General features: G+C 38.1%; 1 long non-coding RNA gene across 1 annotated transcript in view; it reads left to right on the forward strand.

Moving 5' to 3' along the window:
- Positions 1-20940, forward strand: part of LOC131579374 (uncharacterized) — a 136255-nt gene extending 115315 nt beyond the window's left edge. Inside the window, exon 3 of the long non-coding RNA XR_009277691.1 lies at positions 20847-20940. This is a non-coding gene — a long non-coding RNA (uncharacterized LOC131579374). The remainder of the gene's footprint in view (positions 1-20846) is intronic.
- The last annotated feature ends 2371 nt before the right edge of the window (positions 20941-23311 follow it).

Below are 23311 nucleotides of genomic sequence, written 5' to 3' on the forward strand. Positions count from 1 at the left end.
TACAACTTTTTGTTGTCTTCTGAGTGGCGATGCTTGCATTGTCTATATCGCATAACTGAGCCCGTGTGTGTGTCAGCAGATAGGCAAAGGATGATATTTCTCAGCTCTCCAGTAGCTGGGCTAGCCTTCTGCAAGGCTCTTAACCTTGAGCTAATAAGTATTTTCCTTCAAGGGGTAAAACATTTAACTGCAGGTGTTTACTATTTACACAAAGGGACTGACATGCAGGCCTTCCTGTCATGCAGTTTGGCCCATATGAACTCTGCTCAAATAGAAAGGAGAACATTCAGATTTTATTACATTTGCAACTTACAGAGGGCAGACTGTCCTCAGCTGCGTCACTTGTGAGCTCTTTCTTGAGCTTTGCTCATTGTCAAAGCCAATATTAATTTTTTCAGTCATTTTCTTTTCCATTTGTTGTTCAACACCAAACCATGAAAAATGAGCACTGACGTAATGATTGATCATGGAGCTGGGGGTTGAAAGTGAATGCTAGAACTGTTGGGCTGTATATGAAAAGGGTTTGGGGTTTTTTTCTTTTTTTCTTTTTAGATGATAATATATTGTTTGTGAACGGGTTATTTATTAGAGCCATGTGTAGCCTAAAAGGTTTGTAAAGATGATTAGTAAAGCATATCCATATGTGGAATGTGTGTGCATATTTGTAAACTTGGCCATTTCTCCAAATTTTTTTTTAATGTTTGTAGAAAAAAGGTCTCTGAAATTGTGTAGGGTCATTCTTTTTCTTAATAGTAGGCAACATATTTTCAAAAGTATTGTGCTTTGCATAACTTATACTTTAGTTCTGACATCACATGCTTATGTACTGTTGTATACTTCTAAAATGATGAGTTATCTAAATATTTGATAGTCTGGCAGCAATCTTAGCATAAAATTTATTCTTTGCCAGCATATGGTATTCTCCAAATACTGTATTAGATCAGATACAGACTTCTTAAGGAAACTCTGTTGGAATGTAACAAAAATTGGGCATGACTAAACTACTGTTTAGGAGATTTGGAGTGCTTTATCACAATGGAAATTGTCATGTTTTTCTGTAAAATTTTGGAATCCTGGAGTATCAAATTTTTCTTAAAGAAATATTTGGCCAGATCACACTCCTATGAGTTTTGCAAATAGAAACTGTGGAGGATCAGGCAACAAACCAATATTCTTGTTTCCTGCTCTTATCTATTGGGTCTAAAAGCAGAGCTGTTCCACTACTGTAAGCAGAGAAGTTCAGCAATAGCCCTGGTGGGGCTGAGAGCAGGACTTTCTCTGTCATATGTTCCAAGACACCCCAAATGGTAACAGGGATGGGTTCTGTTGGGTCTGACAGCATTAAATCAGGCTTTTACAAGATCTAAGCATTGTACAAAGGAGACCGTCCTGCCGAGCGCCTCAGAGGCAGGCTGCTATCTATTAATCTCATTTTAGAGGAAATGAGGAAAGCAGCACAGACAGGTGTTCCCTAGCAAGGCATCACAAACATAAAAGGAAATCCATGAGCTGATACTGCAGAGAGGAAATGGGCTTGTAACTCAACATTGACAATGCACAACCAGTGGAGACAAACCCAGGTACTCCTGCATGCAGCTAAATTTAGGCCCAGGGCTTTGCTGAGGCTCTGCATCCAGGGGAGTTTGCCATCATCTTCAATAATCTCCCCTCATGGCTTTTTGGAGCTGTACAAATGCACTGGGCTGCCCTCTCCAAGGTGCCCAGAGCAGCACCGTGCTGGCACTCCATGGATTGCCCTGTGAAGTCCATGTCTTGAGCCCTTTGTGAATATTTTCCTGTAAATTTATCATGTAAATTTCAAAGTAAGAAAAGAAACAGGTAAAAGCAACTTGGGAAAACAGACCCTTTCATAATTAAGAGTTTATATTTCAGGAAATAGGGATGTGATTAAATTATGCATTTATTTGTCTTGTTTTAACAAGGCGTAAATATTGATTTACAATACTCTTATAAATGAAGGCATGTATCATTTAAATTCATTTTCAGGTTGCCAGAATGCCTCGCTGGTTTGGTCTGGAATTAAGATCAAAAAGTCATAGATAGAGTACAGGTTTACTAGAGAAAAAGATCTAGTAAACAGAGCAGTCTGAAACTAAATGAGAAACTTTAAAGGGATTTGGGAAGTCAAGCACTGGGAGCTATGATTTGCTTCTCATGTTAAAAATAGCATCTCCTTCACATCTCTTTAGGATCAGGCTTATTTCAAACAATTCTAGTTTATGGACACTATTCTATGGAAAAATATATTTAATATATTAATTTTCCTTTGGGCAGACATTTCAGCTGCAATAATAAACAGTACCTAAATTTCATGAATTAGTTAATTTCACATCAAAGCTATGGTTTATGCCCATAAAAACTTTTGTGTTATAGCCCAAAGTGGAAAAACGTATTTAAATATCCCGGAAGCATTTAATTCCTAAAATATGCAATAAATGTACTTCAAAAAGGTATACAGTCTGTTCTCAGTGTTGCTGTAATTTATCTTCAGCTAAGTATTATTTGAAGAGCAATTTAAATATATAAATAATTGTAGATTTTTTAGCTGCAAGTTATGAAAATACATAACTAGTTTTTTATTCTTCATCTTGGCCATAATTAGTCTCTAATTTTGTATACCAGCAATTTTATGAAGGAGGTTTGGAGGGTGGTTGCAGTAACTGTGTGTGATTGATGCCAGTTTGAAAGTCTTCAGAGCTGGCTTGTTTCTTTTTGTCAAAGGTCAGCAATGGTTACACAGGGTTTAAACCTGAGTACTTAAAAATTTCTTACCAGATGTCTGTATGATTGTTTTGTAGTCTAATATTTAGCTGGGCATCAGAGCAAGCTCTAGGATTTTTTGTGTTCACAGAAATGAAAATCAAATCCTTACTAAATTAATCAAATTAAATCCTTGATACATCACATTGCTTGGTGTATTGCGGTCATGGAAAATTCACCATTCTGTTTCTGACTTAGATTCTTTCATTTATTTCCATAAATTTTTGCTTTATGATTGTCTAGGGCTTCATTAAATTCTTTGCATTCTTTAGGGTCATTAGTGTTACATCATTGCAGGTTGTCCTCTGTACACTGTGATGTGAACTTGCACAACACATTGGTGGCTACTGTACTGTAATAGTTGATCAACTGCTTCTTGCCCTGGGCTTTTGTACCTCCTGTCTGAACTTTTATTACTGTCTGTTAAATTATAGCAGTCCCATTAGTGCCTAACAAATGTCTTTGTTCTCCTGGAATTGTCGTTGTATATTGGTCTTCTCCCAGCTGCTGGTTACACAGTTTCCAATTTTGCCAGACCATTATCTCAGATGCAGCTCTGGCATAACTTTGGTTAAATGCAGCATCAAAAGTTCTTCAGCATTGTGTCAAGGTATTTTCCCATCTCTTCTACACTGTTTATTGAGTGCCTATTTTTCCTCTCACCTAGATGGTCTTGGACTCTAGGGGAGAAGTGTAACAGAAATTACTTTATAAATGTTTTCACAAATCCTGTTAGTCATCCATTCAGATGTACCATTGTTACCATTATGAACTCTAATCACTATATCCATTTCTCCCTTGCATACCACTCCTCCAGCACACATGTATGATTTATTTTATTAGCTTTGCTGACAGTTAAAGGTTTCTGGCATTTGAGAAAGTAAGTGTTGGCATTCCCAGTCCTGTGATCATCAACTACAATAAGTATTCCTCTGCAGATATTAAGGGAGAGTTGTGTTACTTGCTACCTGAGCTGATAGGGTTGCAAGTATAAATATAGGTTTTGAAAGCGCGAGTGAGAAATTCCTTCTCTTTTCCATTTCAAATTATATGTGAGAATGTCTGTGTCATTACCAGTAATTCTTGCACAACAGATTTTTTTTTACAGAAGTGGTATACAGTAAGAAAGATCATTGACTAGTGTTACAGGAGTGCTTGCTAAAGCGTCATATCGGTATTTCTCAGAAGAATATGACAAGGTGGCCTTTTGGTATCTCTTGTATTGCTGGTAGGCTGCCTATCTTCTTGTTGTGTCACTTGGCAACCCTTTTATACAGAACTGCATCTTCAGTAGAGTAACAAACACCAAAGGCAATGAAATACAAAACACATGAGATACAAAGGTTTTTCCAGTAAATTGTTTTACTTTCAGCGTCTATGATCTGTACTGCATGTTTGAACCAAAGTCATGTGGCCATACTTTTGCCCATATACATAAATGATGAGGACAGGTCACTGCAGAAGCTATAAAGCACTGCAATTTTTAATTCTTGGTCACTACATTGTGATTATTTGCTCTAGCTGGTTTCTAGTCAGTGTAGGTCTTGCTTGGCTGAGTATTAGTGGTGTAATTTTAGGGCCATCAGAGGGCTGGAGATAAAAGGGAGTGGGAGGAAAAAGGAATCACTCTGCATCTTTATGGATTGCCTGTTTGGCAGCTGTCATCCAAGTAACCACAGGGTGTAAACTCCTACTTGAGCTGCACCACACCTTTCTGGGCACCCATACAGGCAACACTCATTTCATTTAATTGAATGATAAATAAATTAATCAGATAGATAAACTGAACATATCATCAGCCTTCCTGAGAAGTAAAATATTATTGAACCATTTACTTTCCTTCGCATTCTCCAGTGCTAGTCGAAACATCTCCTCTCCACTTCCCTAGCTCTAATTATCAAATCCTAGATAAGAGAAAGAGTGCATCAGGCCCAAACACAGATCATATACCTTGTGCAAATGCTGGAGGGAAAACTGGAGAATACCCGAATGACTGTTTTATTACTAAACAAGACTCTTTGTTTAACATGTCAGCTACCTGGCTGGGGATGTCTCATTCTGACACAATAACAAGAGAACCAGTTTTCCAAATGAATGTTCAGATGCTGAAAAAAGCAAGTCCCAACTCATATGCTCCAAATGTCATCTTTTTGTATAATAAGGTGTAATTTAGATGCCAGTTCAATGGAGGTTTCACCCTTTACTTTTTCACTTCCAGGTAAGCATGTCAGTGAGTTGAGATGTACATGCCCCGCAGCTGTGGCGGTCTTCCCTGATGACAGCATGAAAAAGATTAAGCACAACACTTTCTTTTTAAATATTCCTGCCCTTGGTTGGTTAATTTTCCATTCAAAGTTCTCATTTTATTCATTTGACTCAGACAGTGCAGTAAGGTTAACATTGCAGTAAGGCATAAAACTCACTCCTCTGGGAAATGTGATAATGTAGCTCTCACTATTGCAACAACACTGTCCAAAGTTACATTTCCCCAGGCTCTGTCCCTTCATTTTCAGGAAATCAGACAACAAAACTACAAATCTTTTCTCCAAAGTCTGATGAGCCCTCTGCATATGTCAGCTGTCTGTCAGGTTGCTCCGTTTGAGTATGTAGGATTTGTATTCTTCTCCAGAAAAATTACCTCACTTGTTTTGTCTGAGGTGTCTTTTACACCCACAGTTGGAAGAGGTGTGCATGTGCAATCCCTGTGATTTTAAATGTCAAAGAAGAGAGCTGTTGGATGTGGGCCCAGCTTTAGAAAAAATAGCTCTTCAGTAATTTGTGATTGCAACGCTTATGAAGGTTTGACAGCTCTGAAGCCAGAGACCAGGTTGTGGCTACTATAGGTGAGTGATGCAAGAATCCTTCATCACCCCTGCCTGAGGCACTGAATGGTGCCTCCACACAATGGCAGTGCCCAAGAACCTTGAAATCAGGCAGTGGTCCTCCCTCAAGGCATCGATTCTCTATCAAGACGAGGAAGGTGACAAGGAAGGGACACTGGCAGATATTGTGTCAAGAAAGCATCAAAAGGTCAGCATGGACAGAGGGGAGAGACACTAGCAATGTAGGAAGCAGAGAAGGGCAGTTTCTTAGAGAGGAGAGGGAATCCCATCCCAATGAGAACGACAGACTCTTGGTGACAGAAACACTTTTCCTGAGGGATTAGTTGATCAATAAGGTAGCTTTACTGAAACTTTTCTATAGATGGATGAAGCACTAGCCCAAGGTAAATCAATTGATGGCAGAATTTGTGTCCTTCCTTAGATGTCGGCAGACATAGCTGTGCCTCAGTAGGGAATGGAAGTTTGTCAGAATTTTAATTCAGCCAGTGGCCACCTGTTTCTCTACCTGAGAATTTTTGTGTTTCATATATGGCCCTTATTCAGTTTTATTCCCATCTCTCAAACTTTTATTAATTGCTCTTCCACTAGCCTTCTGGTTGGTCTTAGACATTACATAACTCAGTTTGTACATCTTTAAGCCTAAAATAACTCATCTAAGGATGTCCTATCCACTAATATGTGGCAGCTGTACAATTTAGAAGATGGAAAATATATTTTAATTAGATTAATTTGCCTTTATAAAAATCAAAACATTCTTGTAATACATTTTCTTTCATTTGAAATCCATTTTAATAAGTGTTGCGTACAATTCATTAGATGTGAGTTGTCACTTATCTACCTTATTTTAGATTTTTTCTTTATTTGACTGTAGAACAATTTGAATAGAATCCAGAAAATACCAAACATTTGTCTGATCTGTCTCTGATATTGAACAGCCACACTATAGGGGTTGTGCCTAGCCGACCAGGAGATGTCTATGACAGACTTTAACTTTTTTGAAAGACAAGGTTAGCTTATCTGACACTAAAATCTCTGGCTCTTACACCCAAAACTGAGAAGGACACTGGATGCCTAAGAAGCATATGTTCCAAATCAGCTGTCAGTAAATGACCAAGCAAATGCATGGAACAACTTAGACATTTTTCACACTTTGCAAATGCATAGACACTTTCGCTTATTTTCAAGTTTTTCCTTTACACTCATGTTCAGATGGAAACCTGTCCAAAAGCCAGGTTATGTGGTGCACAATGGGAAAATAGCACTGAAAGTGATTGATTGCAAAAATGGAAGATGTATTGTGTAATCATATGCTGGGAGAAGGGGCAGGCAACATGACTTGGTTTCCATTTCAAATAAATAGACAGTGGAACAATCAAGAAACTGCCAAAGTAAATTAATTCAGCATGGTTGGAGCACCAGCACATCGCTGCCTCAGAGAAGGTTTCTGTCACAAGTTACAGCATCAGTGGTGAAAGACACATATCTTCTGTTTTATTTTTCACTTCCTGAGCCACACTCTGTTCTCTGTTATTCTAACTGACATCTGGAGGAACACTGGTGAGTTCGCTCAAATTAGTCAGAGTTTAAATTATTGTAAAACAGATCAGATTCCTGCCCACTGTCCTTGAACCCCTGGGATATGCAAAATGTGTGATGGACTCTTTCTCGTGGGGATTTATGCACTGATTTAACTGTTCCCAACAGCTTTTTACCACATTATGAGCTTTAGAAGAGAAAGAAAAAAAAACCTTAATACCTTTTTTTATGAAAAAGCGATAGAAATAAAGAAAAATTAGTAGCTTTCCATGGAAATTGTAAGAGGTCCCAAGGCCATATCAGAGCATATTATTTAAATTATTTTAGCTTTCACCCACAGAGCTGAACTTCTCTTTCAACATGTTCAAATATGCATTTGATCTTGTAATTTGAGATATGCTAAGTTAGAGGTTATCATACTCCTTTGCTTTGAAATCTGTCACAGTGCTTCTTGTAAAAAACTTTGATTTTGCATGAGCTGAATATAAAATCACAACATACACAACATGCTTGACTTGCACCAAACACTGTCTTTACAAACTTCGGCAGTGTTGTGCAGGTGTGAGCAAGGATTTACAAGTACACGACATTATACACAGTTTGTGGCAGGAGCACAGAGCACTCAAACGGTATCACAGCCTAATACCTGACATGCTTTATGTGAAAGCAGGACACTCCTTCATTAGCTGAAGGTCACAGATTATAATAATGCTTGGCGCTTACAATCCTGGAGGCGTTGTACTCCATCTAATTAAAATTGGCAGATACGTAGGCTTTTATGCATAGGGAAAATAAAGTCGAGATTTCCCTAAAGGCAGGGATAGAAGAGGAAATAATTCATAGGCACAGAATCCTAATTCTAATTCAGTTCCTTGGTACACAGCTCTTCCTCAGATTCCTGACCAAGCTTTCTAATAATAAGGAAAAAATTTGAATTTCATTATAAAAAAGGAAAAAATTATGAATAAGTACTAAAGCTATCATTTATGCCAAACCAGGGCACAATATTTTGAACAGCATAGAGTTTTTTCAGGATTATGAATAGAAAAGCAAAGCACAACACCCACTGGTGTTAAAATTCACAGGCCTATTACAAGTGAAAAGTTATAGCTTGTTTTTTTTACTACTACACATCTTCTTTCCCAGAGCAAAATCTTGGAGTATCAGCAGAAGCATTAAAGAATATTCACCCTTCTGCATTTGTGAACATCTAACACACTCATCTTATACAGACTTTACATGTCAATGCATTTATTAAGCTGGACACCACAGCATTACTCTTTAGCTTATCTTAAGCATGGAAGCAGAGGGGAAACCCAAATCTGACAAATTCCATTTTTATATTTTTTATTCTTTTTTTCTGCAAAGTTTTTCTAATAGATGCATTCTTCATAATTAAATACCTAATTCTTCAGAAATCACAGTTGCACTTCAGCTGGGAGTACAGCTATCTGTCTTTCTTCACACTGGACTACGTGATATGAGAGGTCTCCACAAAAGTCAGGCTCCCTTGGTGCTCTCCACGCTCATTGGAGGTTGGCTGTTACTGGTGTGTAGAGGATCAATGGTCAGCCCTGAGTTGCCAACTGAAGGGACATATGTCCTTTGCTCAGAAAATTCCATGACATCTAGAAAGGTAAAGAAGCATTTTGGAATTTCTCTGCAAGCACAGACTCAGCTCAGTCTGGCAGAGTAACACCACTGATCTTCAGCAGAACCACTTGCAGGAGTGGGAGCAATGCCCAAAGATTCTTCATCTTTAGTATGCAACCCGGCAGCGTTAATCCACGAAAAATGCCATGGAACTTGGTTTAAGTAACAGTGTATGTTAAGGCCTGTGTATCTTACTAATCAATAAAGAGAGAGGCTGTAAAGTGCAACGTACAGGCAGTTGACTGCCTGTAGCTTGCAGCTCATACAATCTTTTATTCTTTGTAGTAACAGTGCTAACTAGAAATGTTTAAATAATCACATGTATTTTAGTGTGCCTACTCTGCTCTTGAAATCGAATGCAAGAAAAGTCTTCTAAAGGATTTTCTCCATCTCACTGCACACTGGCTTACAGAATGTCTCAACACTTAATAAATACTGTGGACTTTTTAAACCATACTTCGCACTCTTAAAACATTGTGCAAGCATTGTCTAGTGACATCAGAAATATATGGAAAGATCAAAGTTCAGTAAAGTGCATTATATATGCCTTTTACCCTTATCCAGTGGCTGTAATTTCAATACTTCTGGAGATAAGGAACACACAGCTGCCACCCCCACATAGTTCATAGTTGTTTTGTTGCTACCAACTTGATTATTTTGTTCAAACTGAACAATAAAGAAGGTAATTCTTAATAAAAGCAACAACTGTGGACAACATTAATTGTAAGAATGATTAATTCTTCAAGAAAGCAGAATGTTCGCACAGTGTCTTGTATCTCCTTGTTATTAAAACAGTAATACTCAGGAATAACTTTTCTTAATATGCAACATGTGCTTTAGAAAATAGAGAAAATTAAGAAGTGGAAAGTTAAGAAGTTTTCTTCCTCAAAGCAGTAAGTAGAAAAGATTTCATGTGAGACTGTGGAAGATATTTTCTCAAGTTGAATAAGCAAGGCCAGTTATTTATATTGAAAAATTCCAAAGATTAAGCTTCTGCTCTTTAATGTCTCAGCCCTAAAATGTATGTGATATATGTGTTCAGTTTTTTCCTCTTCACATTTGCCCTTTAAGTGCAGCATCCATGGATAGCCATTTAGAAAGCACTTGAGTGCCATGTGTTTTAGCAAAGCTAACAAGAGAGAGGCTTTAGATATAAGGAGTAGTATTAAAAACAACATTGTGAAATTGCTGGTTTCTATGCACTGCCAGGAACCAATCTGGGATGGGAGGGGAGCAGGGAAGCTTCAGAGGAAGTCTTAAAGAAATGAGCCGTAGCCAATGCTGTCATCAATGCCAGTGAGAGTCAGACTGGCAGTTTAGTCAGGGTTTAGCTAGTGTCTGGAATTTGGACACCCCTGAACACAAATCCTTAATGCCAGGGTGCTCTGTAGCTGACTGGCGCTTGAGCCAGACATACAGACATGGAGTGCTTATCCTGCTGCAGATCACATGTCCAACCTTTGGCAAAAGTAAGGGCTCAGATGGACATAGAAATGACAACTGTCTGCTTGTTCCATCCTGCCACAGGCGATGGCCAGAATCACATTTATCCTTCTCTAACAGTGGATTCACAGCAATTCAGTATTTTTTTTTTTCCATCTTAGTCCTGCAAAGACTCATCCTTGCTGCTGAACAAGGCAGAGATGTCGCCAAAAGCATTCAGTACTCCAGAGAGATATTTAAAATGCAAGCTACCAGGTTTAGTGAGGGGACAGGCCTTTTCCAGCAGGCACCAGGTCACTGAAACGTTTTCCTTACCTTGTCTGAAGCTATACAATTTTGCTCAGTCTTGCAAGACACCTTTTATAGCAAGGGTTGTGAGTAACACAAGAGTTTCTGGAGATGAGTGCAGTGCCACATTTGACCCACTGCAGTGCTTTCATTGCAGTGTCCATGGAGGCTGAGTATGGCTGAAGTGCCTGAAGGAATAGATACCTTCTGTGTTATTGTCCAAGCTGCTCTGCCAAAGTCATGAAATTGAGGTTGGAGTTCAGTGAGGCTTGCCAGAGCCTTTATCAGCTGCTGAGGAACAGAGTTCCAGAGGGATTGATGAGAATTGGTGGGTCTTGATGTTTTCTCAGTGTCAGATCAACATCCCTTTCAGGATAAGCATTGCGCCATTATTGATACACCTTTCAAAAATTTAGAATATATTTGCACCCTTTTTTTTTTAACCTAAACTACAAGAGCCTTGGTCTGTAACACTTCAATGGCATGAGAAGCTGCCAAGAACTGGTGCCAACCCATAGTTAATAGTATGTAATGTAGTTAATAATAGTTCCTAAGAAAAGTCCAGTGATCAGTGTTGCTTAATTAATTTGTACTAAACTGTCAGAAAATTTCTCCCAAGCATGTTACTTTCCAAACTGCATCCTTTAAAAACCTTATTCACATTATTCTTTAGATTTTTGGCCTCCCACACAACAGATTAACTTTAATCTTGCATAAATGCTGACAAGTGTTCATCTAGCAGGAGTCCTCATCAGCACTCCTCTTAGTTGTTGTGCCTTGAAAATACCATGTTTCAATCAAAATGAGAAAAATGCCTTTATCCTCATTTCTCTGTGAAACACAATTTATTTGGAGGATAAGCCTAGACCTGTTATGTTAATCATAAATCAATTATATTTATCCCAAACCTGGAAAGCATGAAAATACCTTCTTTCCTTATTGCAAAATCCAGTAGGATATTCCCAGTAATTATGGCTTGTTTTGTACAAATCACAAGCTGATATCATAATCATTAGAGCTACAACAGAGTATTTGTCTGTCTTAGAATATTTGAAATGTCTGTTTCAATTGCAGTGGAGGTTTGGGAATTTATTTGTTTTTGATAGCTAAAGTAAATTCTCTCATGAACCAGGTTTCCCCTTTTTATTCCTCATCTAGCCTTTTGAATTTAGTCAGATTCTAAACGACATAAAGAAAGTGAAAAGGGAACTATGAGGTTAAGCCTGTAAAATACTATCTCTGCCCAGTACCATTGGCCATTGATTTGGCAGATAAGCACCCTGCAATATTGTTCCTTATGCCTTTAGTCTGTAAATAGATTATGTCAGTCAAGCTGTCCCCACTGTTTGTTATTACTAGCACTTGAACCATCCCATGTGTTTATGAGGTTCAGACCTCCTCAGTGTTAAGGAATGTACAAGGAGAGTCAAAAAGTCAGAAATAAGGAAATATTCTTAATTCTGATATATGCATAAGTGGCTGCGATACAAAGTAAAGATACTTAATTATCTTCATGATCCTTATTTTTTGCAGTAGGGTTTTTTGAGAGTGTGTTTTTGTATGTTCATTGGGTAGCTTTGGTGTTTGGGGTTTTTTTAGGGGGCAAGGAGGGATTGGGAGATGGTATTTGCAGTTCTGATCCCACCTGGTAAGCAGAGGTTTCAGCTTATAGGAAAACAGGAAAAATGGATTGATCTACAATCTGTAGCTTGCACATACTATTCCCCAACCATGTCTAAAAACTGTCCAGGTTCATTGTGGGCTTCAACACCCTTAAAGCAATTTACCACATTTGATACTGAGGTACTGGGTTTGGCTTGCATTGTGACTAACAGTGCCAGAGAATAAATTCTCTGCATCTTTCCTCACTTTAGTTGGCAAGATATCAAATAAGTACACTTCTGCTTATGAGAGTGCACATTTCATTGTCAATGTCTAGAACTCAAGCACCAGAAATATCCCGTTATTCTGTGTTCATAATTAAATAAGTGTCATGGATTCATTTCTCCTGTTCGTCTCGGACTCTGTGGAATGTAAGCATGATCTTATGGTCAAGCCCTGCTGCCCTTTCCACATTAAGTACTAAACTGTCAGAATGAATGGAAACAGGTGTATGCAGAGAAAGAGAGATGGCTATATCTGAAAGAGTGATTTCGATTGTTGTAGCCATGGTTAAAGTTAAATGTGGCTGAGAAGTGCAACCAAAAATTTTCAGGCTCTTTTGTGCACCATAATGACTACTGACCATCATGCCAGCAAGCATGTTAATAAAAGGGCATTTCTAAAATTCCCTCTTCATGACAATATGCATTTCAGCTGCATGTTATTTCTTTCTGAAGCCTCTGGAATACTCTGCCTTTGTTGTGTCAAAACTTTCTAATGAGTAGGTCAAAACAACCTTTATATTTCTTTCAATTCCCCAAAAATAGCTGACTAAAATCAGCCCCAGTGAGTTTGTGTGAAATTGCTGATGCTGGAAAACAGGCACCAGAAGTATCCCATCATCACTCATGCACTGTGAGACCTGCTCTGCCTGGCCCAGGATCTCTAGGTACAAAGTGCACTTTGGGGTTACATGCTCAGCTACAGGCTGATGCTGTTATGGCATTATGAATAAAAGCAACTGCTATTTGTGTCAAAGTCCAGGTATGATAATTAATTTTACAGGATATATAGCATAATGAAGAACTGAATCACTAAAAATGGGTTTAAATGGACAGTTCAGTAGTCTTTTGTTATCATTTTGGTGGGGAAAGGGGGACATCTGGTGGGAGGTCTTTGTAAAAAATTGGGCAATGTAATTTTCTATTTGCAGTAGGATACAAATCTCTAGGGAAGCTGTATATTTTGTGTAACCTGTAGAGCTTCGTGTAATTTCTAACCAGGAGAGTTGATTCATTTATTTGTATCAAACCCACACAACAGGATGTTTTGCAGTGCTGCATACTGTAAAGCCCTCACTTCCCTTTTTCAAGTTCACAAAGAAGTTTAGCTAAGACTGGATGAATGCCCAGTACCCTCTTGTAATGCAATTTTCACAAAAGATCTGGGAGAAAAGTGCTGGGATGAAGACTCATCCAGAAAAAGCACTTAATACTTTTTTTCTCAGAGTTAGAAAATAAATATTAAGAATCCTCCAGCTTGCCTGAGTACATAAGAAAGCAAGACAATGTGGCATTACTGAGCCTTGAAAAGACATCTTCTAAAGGATTTTAACCTGCTTAATCAACCTTTGGGAATGCAACAAGGCAGGAGGCAAAACATACAGTTACACATGAGCATGACACTTAAAAATAAAGTGCATCAGATTAAAGGAGGACATAAGAATGTGGCAAATCCAGGTTAAAATTCCCAGTGTGCTTGGGCCCATCAAGAAAATAATAACTAAAAATAGCATTTATTGATGAAGAAGAGGACAACTACAAGTCTTTGTTGTTTCCATCTTCTCTGGTCCTTTCCTAGCAAGAGTCAACCTCAAATATGCAGCTTTGCTCCTTCTGCTGCCATTTTAGAGCTTCTGTCCCGTTTTGTGAATGATCCCCTTCAGAAAGCATCCTATGAGGAGGTGGCTCCAGGGTCACAGCAGCCACAGGATGAGAGCTTCAGTCTTGCTGTGGGAGAAGGAATGCTGGAAAATCATTCCCTGCACAGGTATTGCTGCATAGGGCTTTGAGGAGAAGATAGCCAGCAGTATGTGAGACCTTGCACAGCCGCTCACTCTGACAGGCTTTCTTGCTTTATAGCTGAGCTATCTCACCCACTGCAAACTGGGTGCATTTAATTTCCTGGGAATTCTGTGACAGACACTTTTTTTTCACCAAAGTCAGCACAAAGGATATGTTGCAAGCTGAGAATTGAAATGAGTGTACTTCTTTTTCCCCTACTCTACTGCTATATTTCATTTCTTTGTCTAAATCATTTCATAGTCTGTGTCCCATGACAGCACTGTTACAAATTCAGACTTTTTTAAAATATTTCTCTGTTCTCGCTAAAAGATTCTATGAGTGCATTCCAGATTTATCTGCAGCCTTTGAAGGGCAGTAAGGGACTATCAGTGCATCTGATTTATGCTTACATTTGTATTTAAGTTATCATTAGCATAAGGTATTAAATCAGATTATGATTAACTTGCTTTTGCAAAGCTAAAGCAGAACTTTCTAAGATATCAAATGTAACTTACTACTCTCCGAAAAATTATTTCCACGTAAAGTATGTTTATTAAATGTGCTGAACTGTTATGTAGTTCCTTTAAATTTATGAAAAGACTCAGAAACTTCTTGGCAAGAGTAATTGAAATGACAATATATATCATAAATGCCTTTCATACTATATAAAGAAGAGCATGCATAAAGAGCAACTAAAAAAGTTTAGCTTGTTCACTTATGCCGAGTATAACATAAGCCAAGCTAGCCTCATTTTATATGAGGCCCTTTTTTACTCAAATATATCACTAAGCTTTATTTTATCTATTGTATTTTCATTGTTTTTGGCCAAATCTGAAGTACAAGCATTCAGGCTTCTAAGCCACCTGATAGAGAGGAATTTAAGAATGGAACAACATTAAGAACTGATGGATACATAACTTATTTTAAAATAAGATGGGCTCCTGAGCTAGCACAAAGAAGCAATGCTAATGTTGTGGTCCTATCTGGAATGCACATTGTAATTGTCTGGATTTTTACTGCAAGCAAATTTTCACTTCTTTCTTTCAAAAGCAAGTGATGTTATAGTTTGTTAATTTTGGCAAGCAGAGCAGTTTAGTTTTGAAACATGCTACAACTGGCAAGAGAAGCCCTTAGGAAAATTATTAGTGCTAAGTGCTCTTTTACTGTCAAACAATGAAGAATACAATTTGTTGCATTATATTCCACTATATCCCACTATATATGTAGGGTTTTGTATCAGTGATGCAAAGTCATTTTCAAAGGCAGGGTCTCCCAGGCAATGGTGGGCAGCAAAGCAGCTCCGTGAAACACCATTACTCAACAGTTACTGCACTGGCGACGCTTCATCAGTGCTGTGTGACAACGATGGTTGTGCAACTAACTTGTCCATTTCGAGATATGCTCAAAACAATATTCTGGATTTAAATGACCATTAATCAAAGAATAAAGTTTTAGCACTGAATCTGAACTCACTCCCACATTTAATAGGCAGCAAAAGGAATGGTAGGTTATCCATACCATTTCTGAGGAAACCTCAGTGAGATTGTTTTCCATTAGCTAAGCTGTATAACTACATTTTCAAGACTTGACCAGTTCAATTGCCTGTAATCATGGAGTTTTTCATTCTTATTAAAGTAGTCAAATTTCATCAGCAGCCTGGTATGTTCTTCTGGTTTTATCCCATATTAGTCTAATGGGATTTTCTACTTTTCTGTGGAACATTGATTATTTATGATTTGCTAGTGAAAAATACCCACCTTGATGGAAAAATCATCTAGTATCTTGTGGTAGATCTGCCTTTCTGAGAGTCACAGTACTTCACATCCACGGTAACTGCTTGTACTACCAGAGGCCAGCTGGAGGGTCAGTTAGTGCTTGGTGAGGTGTGCAAATGGCATCATCCCTAAGGATTGGTGGGACTTTCCTTACAGAGTCCAAAAATTAAAAGGTTTTCATGACTCTCTATTGTCTATGTGAACATATGGATTTTCAAAATACCTTCAGATTATTTTTGTGGAAATGAATACATCTGTAAACCTGTTCTTTGTCTTAGTTGTGCAATTTTAATTGTCAAAGACTGTTCCATGAAAGAACAGGTTGCCAAGGTGTAGTTGCATTAGGAAAAAAATCAGTCCCTTGTATTTGTAGATTGCAGAAATCTCCAGCACAAAAAATGACAACAGACAGTTTACAGATATAAGAGAGATATCTTCAGTGATTTGGGTTACAATGATACTAGAGTTAATGCTTACCCACTCTTTTCTTAGGAACAGGACAATAAAGAAGATATGTCTATTTTTTTAATTGAGATTGAGTGTCATATCTTGAAGACACAAATCCAAACTCTGTTGAACTCTACAAGGAGAATCCATCCCAGATTAATTTTTGGTATGGATGCTTATGAACATCACACACAACTGGACCCTCTGTTGCAGACTGCATACCCAGTGAAAAGCTATTGACAAATTACATGACCTGCGTGCAACACACACACAGCTGAAGGTGTGCAATGCATGCATCCATATTTTTCTTTATAAACAATGTGTAAGAGTCTTCCATCTTCCTGGAAAATTTACACTTTTTCTTTAGCTGCAGAGAGGTAAAAGATATTCTGTGGGAGAATTCAAAACAGGAAGCATTCATTTGAATTGAAAGCACAGACAGGAAAATACGTGACATCTATAGCACAAGAGTTTATTTCTAAAGGATTAGCTGATGAGATTTTTAGGAATAAATACAATGTACATTAGGTTTAGAAAAGGCTTTTCCCTAGATTACTATAAGAACATTATGCCATTGATTTCTGACACTGGATTTGTAAACTTAAAATGTAGTGTTGAATCAGTAAGCACAGCTTTCATGGAACTTAAAAATCATCTCATGCAGTAATTGTTTCAGCTGTAATTCTGACATCAGCAGAAGTGTGGGAAGCGTGATTTTTGTTCTAACTGTATGATGATTTGGCTGAACTTACTTCAATGTAATTCCTTAGAAATATTGAGGGGGCACTAGAAGAAAATTCTTTTCTTGTCTAATTTTTAACTGGATATTTCTTTTTATTTTTTTTTTATACAAAGATAATTGTGATGTGGTTGTACTGGTTGCATCTGCAAATGTTCATGCTAATTTAACACCTGTATCATATTGTGCACTCCCTTCTCTTATAAGGAGGAGGAGAACTCAAATACCTTTGAGACAATCCTATGGTCATCCTTTGTCAGAAATTAGGACTGACACATTAGGTTGTTTATGAGAGTGCTGGCAAAAGGGTTTGTGAAACTACTTCTTAAAGCTGGAATAATTTTTTGCAAACAAGTCTGCTTAACACATTTTAAGCTCTCCTACTTGTTAGAACAAAAAACCCTTCCTGCTTGGTCCTGGTTCAAATTTTTCCTCATTTTAATGAAAAGAACAGTCATTTCCACATCTTGTGTGGAAGTAGCAATAACAATTCAATATTTTTCAGTAATACTACCAGAAAAGGAGATGAAGAGGTGATGTCCTGATGCTGAAAGCTCGCTTAAGATGTTTCTGTTTAGATAGCACATAGTGAAAAGATAAGGTTCAAAGTATGTACCCAGCTCTCTTCCTGCATAGGAAAGCTAAACACTGTTCTTACTGGCCTGTTTCTCAGGCTTATCTCATATTGGAAGAATATCTAGGAAAATGTGCTGTTTATAATCTTGGAACAAATACAATGAAACAAAAGCCTGATGTTTCCTGCTGTTGCCAAGTCTTCACTCTCAAGACAGGGTTGATTTTGGTAAACTAGAATCTGATCTTTCATCATTTTTTGAAATATTTCTGTTTCTTTCATTATTTCTCCTTCCTATTCCTTCTCTTTTTCCTTTGGTCACTATAGAAACAGATATTGATCTATATATTTCTATATATGTATATGAGCCAGCCAAGAAGGCCATTGGGATCCTGGGGTGTCTTAGGAAGAGCCTTGCCAGCAGGTTGAGGGACATGACCTGCCCCTCTGCTCAGCCCTGCTGAGGCACATCTGGAGTGCTGTGCCCAGTCCTGGGCTCCTCAGCACCAGAGAGACAGGAGCTCCTGGAGCAGGTCCAGCGGAGGACAGCAAAAAGGATGAGGGGACTGGAACATGTCTTTTATCCAGAAAGGCTGAGGGAGCTGGGTTTGTTCAGCCACGGGAAGAGACAAGGAAAGCCCCTGAGAGGGGATTTCATCAGTGTGTATAAATATCTAAAGTGGAAGTGCCAAGGAGATTGATTCAGGCTCCTCTCAGAGGTGCTGAGCAATGGAAGAGGCAATGGGCAGAACCTGATGCACAGCAAGTTCCACCTGAACATGAGGAAGAACTGCTTTACTGTGCAGGTGACCACACACTGGCACAGGTTGCCCAGAAAGGTTGAGAAGTCTCCCTCACTGGAGATACTCAAGAGCCCTCTGGACACAATCCTGTGCCATGTGCTCTAGGATGACCCTGCTTCATCAGGATGGTTGGACAAGGTGACTACAATTGTATTCCCTTCCAAACTTAACCATTCTGTGATCCTGTGATACGTGTTGAAGTCTATGTGTAAATGTGTTTATGTATAAATAGCTTTGCAAAATCATCAGTAACTGAAATTCACTTCTCTGGATCAACTGTGCTGAGTTTACCCATGAGGAGTGAGAGAATCACAAAGCATAAGAGAACTTGCAGACTCTTTGAAGGTAAATCAGGCAAAGCAGACCATGTGCTCTCTCAGTACCAGCTCCCAGTGCAGAGAAGGTGCTGGAGTGCCTGGCCCTGCCTCAGGATGCCACCAATGCTCTGAATCAATCTGACTTGCCAGTACATTGTTAGGAAATATTTATATTTCAGTGGTGCACAGGAGCACAGCGCAAGATAAGGCACTATTGCGCTAGGCTCTGAGGCAAACTTAGCAATAGCACACAGACTGCTTAGGAAAGCTCACGTCAATTTAGAGAGCCCTCAGGAAAGTCACTCCTGTAACAGAAATTACTCATCCTCTGAACACCAAATGCTCCGTTAAGCTCTGAGATGTGCAGTAAGACACAGTAATCGCATTTTGCCCTGAAGCGTTTGGGAGTTAATAATTCTTGTAGAGAAAATCCACCTCATTCAATTCTCAGAGGAGCTCACTGTCCATACAGCCATCAGATCAGTCCAGTTTTCATCTAGAGATGTTGCTTCAGAGGGACAGCAAGTATTTCATGCAGTATGCTGGAATGTAATTCTGCATCACTCCCTCATAAGAAGATAATAATGAACAGTGACTTAAGTGACTTAAGTGACAAGGACTACAACAGTGATGGATAATATTGGAATATTATTGCAATGCAAACTGATAAGCGTGTGTGGGGCACAGAAATGTCACTCAGTAGCTCTGGCTTTGAGGGACACGCTGCTTTCCATATAAACAATGCTGGGTCTCATTTCTGACACTCCCAGCTGCACCCCCAAGAGAAGCAGGACCAGGCATAAGCTGGGAGCTGCTCAAATCTCCCACTGCTCTTGTTGTGAAGAGGAAGCACTTTCTCTCACATCCATGACTCTGTAACTGTACAAGCCTACTTGAAGGGAAATGGAAATCAAGCTTGCACTGGCCCTGTAGCTCAGCTCCTTCTCTTTCAAAAATACTGCAAAGATATATTTATTTAGTATTGTTTTAAAGTTCAGGTGCCTTAGTGACAGAAGATTTTGACACAAAATTGGAAGCTATTCTTATGAAAGCTTTTAAAACTTCTCTAGAGTACTCCAGGGGTCTAGACAGATTTATTTGCTCCACATATGCTTTCTTTCTCTCTTTCTCTGTTCACCTCCCCTTCCCATGTTCTGTAAAACATATTAACTTCTTTATCCTGAAAGGCATTTACTTTCAATTTTTTCAAGAGACAGACCCTAAATTCCAAAGCTACATCATCTAGTCTCTGGAACTGCAAATGTTGCTATGCTGCCTTGACTCTATAAGCAGTTAAAAAATATATTTTTTTCCTCCTTTCCAGTGACTCATTAGGAATTATTCTGTATTAAATTTCTCCACCCACTGACTTGCATGTTTCATCAATAGTTATAAATACCCTGAAACGGTACAAACTAATCAAATAAATACAGCTGTTTGCTGGCTCTTGACTGAGAAAAAAAAAAAGACAACCATAATCAACCACTTTAGAGTAAAAGTAGGTTTATGCAATGACTCTTGAATTCTCTTTCTAGTGTATTTTGTAAAGAGGAGGAAATGCTTTTAATTCACACCGCCCCAGAGTTGTAATTACTGCACCACTTATTTGGATTTTAGTGGTGCAGTAATTACACCTAGTGTATCTAGTTCATAATTTCATAATTTCATAATTTCATAATTTCTCAGACATTTTTTTCCCCACTTTGGATACCTTTACCTCCTTTTGGAATGGAAGTAAAACCTCAGTACCATGGAAGTAAAAAATAAGCTGCTGCAGAAGAGACTGAAAGATTGATGAAGAACAGGAAGTAATAAATTACATGGAGTGAGCATATCCTGCACTTATTTCACATAATTCTTTAAAATTATTATGATGTAATGATTTTTTTGTTCCATAAAGAGGGTTTTTGGCAAGAATTTGCCTAGTGAACGCATCCTAGCATTAAACCTACACCCACTTTTTTTTTTTTTTTTCCTGGCAGGAACTGGCAGAAAAATAAAAAGCCCTAATGCTGGGAATAGGTCTGCTGGAACTCACCACCACTGCTTCTTTAGTGGATTCATCATCATTCAGGTAACCTTCATGCTGTCTAAAAACCCAGCCCCTGCAGAGCTGTGTTATTTGAGTTATTTTGCTCAGGTGACTGTTTCAGAGCATTCACCTCAGTAACTTTGTATCTTTCAAGCACAAAGCATCTGATTCTGATAAATCCGGTAACCAAAGTAAATGAAGCTGTACTTGAAAAAAACCCAAAACTAACTGTAGAAATATCAGAGGTGGGTACCAAAACTGATTGTTTTCAGACATGGAGAAATCCATAATAACAAGTTAAACTAACAATTCATAATGCCATAACAGGAACTGATCTGTGCTACAAACGATAAGCAAATGGCAGTGGAAACTAAGCCTGAACGGGCTTGTTATGTTGAGCTGTAATTTGTGTAACTCCATGATCATTCTTTCATTTCAAGAGCACTGTCTCACTTCATCTGTCAAACATGCAAACAGGGGCTTTGCATTGTTTCTGATTAAAGAAGCTTCACACATTGTGTCACAAATGTCACTTTTGAAGAAATTATGGATTTAAAGGCAGGCACAAAGGACCTCAGCTTCAGAGCTCCAAACAGGAGGTTTACATTGAATTAAGGGTGGAAATGGTTTGGACCCTTCCAGAAGCACCATCTGTTTCCACGGCTGGTCATTGTTTAGATTATTTATGACCATAATTTTAAATTTATCTGGTTAACCTTTGGATAGCCTCCTAAAATAACTATTGACTCTTTAAGTTTTCAAGGTAATATATTAAGATGCAAGGGTTTAATGTTATTATTTTATGGAAAGAACCACATGCATTTTTATGTAATATATCAATACATACAAACCCAGGAAATAGCTATACTACCACACAGCAAAAAAAACCTGCAGCATCACATACTTGTTGCTCATACCATGACCTGTTCAGACTGAAATTTCTTCATGAGAAAAAACAAAGGAAAGCTTTTTTTAGGTTGTTTTTTTTTTTATTTTGTTTTTTTTTTTTGTGAGACTCCCCCTCTGCTACAGTATCCATCCTCCTGTTATGGTTCAACAGAGTACATGGGATGAAGCCCCTCCAAAAATAATAGAAAAGAAAAAGGAAATTAGTCTTGAGGACTCATGACTTGCATCAGATTAAAATGGATGAAAGGAGATGAGAAAAGTCACTTACATATTAGTGTGTATGACCTCATCCTGAACTGTTAGGGGTGCTGGGAGTCTTTCAATTTTCCTTGAGAGATCAGGTCCCATAATTCAAAAACACTGTGCAAAAATAAGGAATGTACAGAGCCCTGGCTGGTTTGGCAAACATTGATCAAGGATGGTTCAAATTTAGGTTGAAAATAAGCTAGTAGAAATCAGTATCTGTGGGAAAGGTTGTGTAAAACTGAGATAGGTTCAGTTAGAGTATAATTACAGTTGTTATGCTCACTAGGTTATGCATACCAATATATTGACTTCAGAATTAAAAAGCATCAACTTTCCTGAATTTGTTTGTATTTAAAGGGCAGAACTCCAGCAAAATGAGAACATTTATAGAATTTATTCTTCAAAAAGGGTGAGCCCATAATCTTGTGTAGCTTTTGGCTCCTTTCTGTGTAACAGGCTAAAAACAAACCCTGAGATTAAAACACCTTACTGCTTTACTTTGGCCTTCATGGCTTATTTACCATCTTGGTCTGAAACTCATTTTACAGTACTGTGGCTCCAAACAGCCCTGTACAAAATGTACATTAATAAGGATATTGGCAATCCTTAAAAAAAAAAAATATGTAAGGGAAAGTTAGTATTTTCTTAGCAAAATAAGGATAAATTAAGGAAAAATTTTTAGTCTTCCTAATAATGTACTGCATTCCTCTTCTCACCAGAGAAAATAGTTTTAAATTATGAAAATCTACAAGAATGCTTTCTTCCTGATTATCTCCTTGCACTTCCCCATCATTAAAAAATAAAACCAAGAGAGAGATTGCAGTACAGGCCTACAATAAACAACAGCCCCAAGTATTTTAGCAAGACCTATATTTACCTGGTAGAACAAAAGAACATTAGATGAGGATCTCAATAAAGCATGAATTCAGGGCTCCCAGGTGGTACCACAGAAAGATCAGATTGTTTCAGCTGTGTGAAAAGCAGCCAAAATGCTGCATACCTATTCTTTCTGTTACTTACCCAAATTCACTTTGACATATCCTTTTTAGCAGTCAGTGAAGGCATTCAACCAACTGCATTATCACGTGAACTGCTGAAGTCAAACACAGCAGATACAGCAAACCAGGATACCTTGTTTTATTACAGCTGGTAGCTTCCCAAAATGCACTATTGTACCCTGTGATCATGGAATTTTCCTTTTTATCATTCTAAAGGTTTAAAATTAATTAAATTAATTAATTTAAATGTTAGACTCAGATT

The sequence above is a fragment of the Poecile atricapillus genome, chromosome 4 (genome assembly GCF_030490865.1).
Source record: "Poecile atricapillus isolate bPoeAtr1 chromosome 4, bPoeAtr1.hap1, whole genome shotgun sequence".
NCBI classification, from domain to species: Eukaryota; Metazoa; Chordata; class Aves; order Passeriformes; family Paridae; genus Poecile; species Poecile atricapillus.